Below are 6,867 nucleotides of genomic sequence, written 5' to 3'. Positions count from 1 at the left end.
TCCTGGTATTAATTGTAGCTGTTAGCATTGTCAGTTTAAGCAACTCTGAACCAAGTGGAATCAAATTATCTAGATGTTTTGGACAAGGACAGTTACTTGTCTATCCCAGGCAGAGCCCCAAACACCTTTACAGTTTGCCTTGGCATTAATTACTATAACACCATAGAGTTTTTCTATAGTCTCTGAGACCCAGAAGTCCTTTGAAGATATGACCTTCTTTATTGAGAAATCACTAAAGTAAAACATTAATTTACTTCAAATATTTGAAGTAACTCATTAACTATCTTTCACTGAAGTCCTATAGGTCTCAGACCCCATTCTCTAGCAATGCTATGATATTTTCTTATCCAAACTAAGTTGGGGTAATCTATAGCAATTTTAGTATAAATGGAATAAATTCAGTTCATGGTTCCCCACTTTGCTTTATTTTCTATTCTCCTCTGTAGCTATTTTAAATTTCTGGTTTCCTCTGAACTCTTTCCTCTTTATCTTCCCACATGATTCTCGCAGGCAGCCTTTCCTCCTACCTCATTGTGAAAACAGAACTATCAGACAGGCGCTACTTCTACTGCTATGGGAGAGGTATTTCTGTCCCATGTGAAGCTCAAGCCTGTGCTTATTATTTTACCCATCTGCCTTTTGAGACTCCGTCTATCATTTCCCCCCTACACTTGTTCGGTTACTTTCCCACTAACCTGAAACACAGTGTTTCATCTTATGAAAGCAAACACACCGCTCTCTAACCTCCCATAACGTCCCATAATTGCTAACCCAGATCTTTGCTTCCTTCATGATTCAGTGCTCATGTTCATCTTGTCATCTTTCTCTCCTTCAACTCATTGCACCTTTACAAAGTTTGTTAATTTTATACGGAAATAACATTGCAAGCCATGTAGAAGAAATTGGAGCAAAGATGGGGGCATTGTTTTAGGCAAAAAGTATAGTGCCTTCAAAGGCCAGGAGTTGGAGCCACAATTAGTTCAGTTAAAATAGAAGGGAGGAAGCACTTAGCAACAAGATGGTGGAGTTATGAAAATACCAGCTAACAATGGGCCTTGTAATGTAGCAGACCTATGCTCTGTTGGCTTTGGGCAGTAAACCAAGAGGTTTAAAAAGGGAAACAAACTGATGAGATTTGACTTGTACAGAGATCTGTCTATATGCAGCAGGAAGGATTAGAAGAAGTTAGGCTGATGTGGGTGTAGGGAGATAGAAGACTGTTTTGGTGATATAAGTGAGAGATGATTTTTTTCTTTCTTGAACTAGGATAACAGCAGTAAAGATGAAGTGGAGAGATTTCAGGGTCATACAGGATGTACAGAAATGATTTAGTGGTGATTCAGAGGAAGGAAGGATGAAGATGGGAGCAGAGTAAAGATGGCACAGGTTCATGAAATGGGAAACTGAATACATCATAGTGAGGAGTAGCATAGGGAACAACAGAATCTAGGCTTCAAAGGAGCTGAGGTGTTCCCATTTTGATGTGATCCATCCACTTTAAGTAGCATTGGGAAGCTTATTCAGTAATGTTGAATAGGCATTTATACAAATGATTCTGCCCCTAATGAAACAGCTGTAAGGTAAATGAGTCTGTTTGACTTCTGAGCACGGAGAAGATGATAGCAGTGAGAAAGAATGTGAAATGGGAGAGTGAGAGGAAGGCGGGTTCTCTTTTTGGAAGTGGTCACCACTGGTGTGTGGGAAAGTAAGTCTTAAGGCTACACCATGATGTCCGTAGGAACCCTTGCCTTCAATGAATACGGGCCCCCTTTCCTCATTATCAAGGACCAGGAATGCAAAACTCATATTATGGGACTCAAGGCCCTCAAATCTCATATAATGGCAGCAAAGTCTGTAGCAAATACGATGAGAACATCACTTGGACCAAATGGGCTGGCTAAGATGATGGTGGACAAGGATGGTATGTGACTGTGACCAACGATGGGGCCACCATTTTAAGCATGATGGATGTTGACCATCAGATTGCGACGTCCTTGGTTGAGCTGTCCGAGTCCCAGGATGATGAAATTGGAGGTGGGGCCACAGGTGTGGTTGTCCTGGATGGTGCTTTACTGGAAGAAGCTGAGCAGTTGCTTGACTGGGGCATTCACCCCATCAGAATTGCTGATGGCTATGAACAGGCTGCCTGCATTGCCATTGAGCACCTGGACAAGATCAGTGCCAGTGTCTGTGGGCATGAAGGAAACCGAACCCCTCATCCAGACGGCAAAAACCTAGCTGGGCTCCAAAGTGGTTAACAGCTGCTACCGACTAATGGCCGAGATTGCTGTGAACACCGTCCTCACTATGGCCAACATGGAGCAGAGAGACATGAGCTTCGAGCTCATCAAAGAGAAAGGCAAAGTGGGCAGGAGGCTGGAGGACACCAAGTTTAACAAGGGTGTGATCATGGATAAGGATTTCAGTCAACCGCAGATGCCCAAGAAAGTGGAAAATGACAAGATCACCATTCTCACGTGTCCATTCAAACCACCTAAGCCAAAGACAAAGCACAAGCTGGATGTGATCTCAGTGGAAGACTATAAAGCCCTTCAGAAGTATGAGGAGAAGTTTCAAGAGATGATCCAGCAGATTAAAAACACTGGTGCTAACCTTGCTATTCACCAGTGGGGCTTTGACGATGAAGCAAATCATCTACTTTTTAGAATATATATATATATGAGTTAGGATAGATATACAGCTATTTTCTCTTAGTTCACTGACAATAAAAGTTTACACTCATATTGTTTAGACAAGATATCATGTCTGCATCTTGTCCTCTGAATTGCTACTATGAAGACAACATTATGCATTGTGTTAATTATCATAAACATCCTACTAACCTGTACTGAAACTATTTCATCACTCTTCTATCTTTTTTCTCATTAAAATGAATTTTAAAAAAAGAACAGCCTGCCTGTGGTTCACTGGGTGGGAGGCCCTGAATTGAGCTGATTGCCATTGCTGCAGGAGGCTGGATTGTCCCTTGGTTCTCAGAGCTCACCACAGAGAAGCTGGGCCTTGCCAGGCTGGTGCAGGAGATCTCATTTGGTACTCCAAAGGACAAGATGCTGGTCATTGAGTGGGGCAAGTACTCCAAGGCCATCATCACCATTTTCATCAGGGGAGGGAATAAGATGATCATCGAGGAATCAAAATGATCCCTTCATGACGCACTGTGCATCTTCCAGAGTCTCACCTGGGACAACCGTGTGGTGTATGGTGGAGGCACTGCAGAAATATCCTGTGCGCTGGCCTTGAGCCAGGAGGCAGACAAGTGCCCGATCTTGGAGCAGAATGCCATGTTCACATTTGCAGATGCACTCGAGGTCATCCCCCTGGCCCTGGTCGACAACAGCGGCATGAACCCCATCCAGACCATGACCGAGGTCGGCGCCAGGCAGGTGAAGGAGGCCAATCCCGCACTCAGCATCAACTGTCTGCACAAGGGCACAAATGACATGAAGCAACATGTCATAGAAACCTTGATCTTGATTGGCAAAAAGAAACAGATCTCTCTCACTACACAAATGGTTAGAGTGATTTTGAAGACTGATGACGTCCATAAGCCTGGAGAATCCGGAGCGTGAAGAGAATTTTATTTATTGAGTTTTCTTTTGTTCACAGAAGAAAGAACCATGCCGACGTAACATAATACATTATTGGAAATCGGGAGACTCAATATTTGATCTGCATCTGACACTGATTGTATATAATTTTTCAAATTCTCCATCTTAAAAAAAGTTGTCTTGCAAGCATAATCTCTACTTATTACCTAGGAATATAATCAAAACTCTAAAAATGATTATGTGTCAGTCACATCCAAGATGGAAAAAATAAAGCCCTTTGTTTCCTAGTTTCTTCTCCTGTTAGAATTTTTCAAGAAGCACCCAGATGGTCAGCACCATCCACACAGGAGGAATCTTTCTTATGTGTGCTCCGTATCAGGCTGGACTGTGACAATGGCATGATTTGGGCCTTTTCTTCTCTGCTGATTCTGTGTCACTCACCCAAATAGCTCAATCTCCACCGTTTTAGCTCCTACCAAATGTCACTCCATTTCTCCTGTGCTCTTCAAGTTTATACTCTTCTTTTGGCAGTGACAAATAAATAGAACTCAAGGTCTTGATACTGAACTGCATCCTCAGGCCTCTTCCAAGTGTCACTTTGGACTGGGGAGATGGCTCAGTAGAATAAGTGCTTCCCTGGCAAGTGCAAGGACCTGAGTTCAATCCCTTGTTTGTTACCGGAGGCTTCAGTCCATACTCCGCTGGCTCCAAGACAGTGTGGCACATGGCAGAGGGCAGCCATTCATGGCAGCAGCAAAGAGCAAGAGAGCAAAAGGGAGTCGGAGAAGCAACAAGGGCTGCAGAGAAGAAATCTGTCTCCTTTAAATTCGTGAAGAGAATTTTAGAATAAGATACAGCAGTGGGATCCACTACTTGATTAAATGGATGGGTGTCTTGCAGTGTGTTGACAGTTATTCATTATTACACTCTTTTTTGACGTGTTAAAAATAGCTGTTTGGTAACCGTGGTTTCACTTATTCAGAGCTGTGTAATTGTAGGAATACTGTTCTACAAGCTTTTGTATTCACTAAAGCAATCTCTTTAAACCTAAAATAAAAATAAAAATAAAGAAGAAGAAGGGGAATGCGAAGTGGGAGATAAGTGTGCTTCACTGATCGTCGCCGCGGCCTCCTGCTTCAACAGTGCTTGAAAGGAGCCCAGCCCTCGCCCGCCCTTCCCGCCGCCCGTACTGCCACTGCAGCCCAGCCTTGCCTGTGGTCGCCCTGATGACCGCCTCGTCCTCGCAAGGGCTCCAGAACTACCACCAGGACGCCGAGGTCGCATCAAGGGCCAGATCAACCTGGAGCTGTACGCCTCCTACGTCTACCTGTCCATGTCTTACTACTTTGACCGCGATGATGTGGCTTTGAAGAACTTGGCCAGGGGCTGGCGAGATGGCTCAGTGGTCTAAAGTGCCTACTTGGAACAAGCTTAGCAAACCACAGGGACCACGGTTCAATCCCCCAGCAACACATGCCAGCCAGTCTCGCCCCCTGGGCTGAGCTGGCCACACACGCGCACACACACACAATAAATAAATAAATGTTTTTAAAAAAAAAAAAAAAAAAAAAGAACTTGGCCAAATACTTTCTTCACCGATCCCATAAGGTGAGAGAACACGTTGAGAAGCTGATGAAGCTGCAGAACCAGCGCGGTGGCCAGATCTTCCTTCAGGGTAGCAAGAAACCAGACCGTGATGACTGGGAGAACGGGCTGGACACGTTGGAGTGTGTGCTGCGCTTGGAGAAGAGTGTGAATCAGTCCCTCCCGGAGCTGCACAAGCTGGCCACTGATAAGAACAACCTCCATCTGTGTGACTTCACCGAGACGCACTACCTGGATGAACAGGTGAAGGCCATCAAAGAGCTGGGTGACCACGTGACAACTTGCATGGGAGTCCCCGAGTCCGGCCTGGTGGAGCACCTCTTTGACAAGCATACCCTGGGGGACAGTGACAATGAGAGCTAATGTCACCAAGATAGCACATGCATGTTGAGGCTACCTTAACCTTTTCTATAAACTGTACCAGAATATCTACTTAAGTTCTGTAATTCCTTCAAATAAAGAAATTTGGTACCTGGAAAAAAAAAAAGAAAGTGCCTCGTTGAGAACTCTGAGTAACATAAATATTTAAGTGACAAAGAAAGAGCCTGTGAAGGTGATGGAGAGCCAAAAATGTAGAAATGTAGAAAGCAAACAAAATTTAAGGGAAGGGAAAGTTCTCATCAACATCAAATGATTCACAGTGGTTAAATGACATAACTAAGATGTGTTTATTAGGTTTCACCAAATATTTCTTGGTGCTTTTAATGAGAACAGCTCCAGGGATTTGCTCACACAGCTAGTTAGTTGCAGACCTGAGATCTGAAGCCAGGTCTAACTTTAAAACCCACACATGTAGAGTGTGACAGCGAATATCTCATTGTTCTTGACTTTCAAATTCAGTCAGCAAATGTCATCCGATTTCCAGGAGATTTTTTAATAGAAAGTAATATTCTTTAATACGAAGATGAAAATAGTTTCCAAGCCAGTAAATGTCATTACGTCTGGAAGTAGAATCTTTATTGATGTGTAAGGATGAGTAATGCTGCAATTTGCTTCAGAATCTATGTCAGAGAGGCATTTTAATACCAAGTCTATTATGCAAGGATTTCTTTTTGTTATTTCAAGGACAATGGTCCAAAGCAGATTCACATGATAGTCTACTGAAGCAGGGAAAACGGAGGAGTGATGGAGGGCTGACCTGCCAGAGGAGATAATATTTGAGCAGAGCCGTGAGTGCAGTGAAGAATACATTCATGATTGGGATCAAGATAAGGCTTTTCCCAGTGAGAACAGCAACTGCCAAGGCCCTAAGGAGAAAAGCTGCAGCACATGGAAAGCAAGCAAAGCAGAATTCCTGAGAGCCTTTAGCTTAATTCTTTAGTATAACTCAAAAGTTGAAAAAGATGCCATTTTAAGATTGTATTTTTCATCCCTTTTTGAAGTATATTTTGAAACAGAAATATTGTGCTTCCAGAAAAGACGCAAGTATTATACAGTAGTTTTTTTTTCTGTTGAACTATTTGAAAATAAGTTACTGACATGATCAATCATCTCCAATTTTTTAAAAGCTATTTTTCACAAATGAAGTTAGATCCCAGGGCAACGTTCTGAAAAAAAATGGTATGGTATTTTCTTTTTTTTTTTTTTTTCAAAGTTTTATTGATAAACAGCAATGAGACAGTTTCAAATCAAATCGGAAGTACAGTTTCAACAAATAATACACTGCATATATTCTTCTTAGTGGTTAATTGCT

At 42.7% G+C, this 6,867-nt stretch overlaps 2 pseudogenes; both read left to right on the top strand.

Moving 5' to 3' along the window:
* The first annotated feature begins 1,725 nt into the window (after positions 1–1,725).
* On the top strand, positions 1,726–3,590 carry LOC101577382 (annotated as a pseudogene).
* A 1,205-nt stretch (positions 3,591–4,795) lies between these two features.
* LOC101576976 lies at positions 4,796–5,561 on the top strand (annotated as a pseudogene).
* Positions 5,562–6,867: the final 1,306 nt, after the last annotated feature.

The sequence above is a fragment of the Octodon degus genome, unplaced genomic scaffold (assembly GCF_000260255.1).
Source record: "Octodon degus isolate 3935 unplaced genomic scaffold, OctDeg1.0 scaffold00017, whole genome shotgun sequence".
Taxonomy (NCBI): Eukaryota; Metazoa; Chordata; class Mammalia; order Rodentia; family Octodontidae; genus Octodon; species Octodon degus.
Note: the sequence above shows the minus strand (reverse complement) of the source record. Positions and strands in the feature narration are given on the sequence as shown.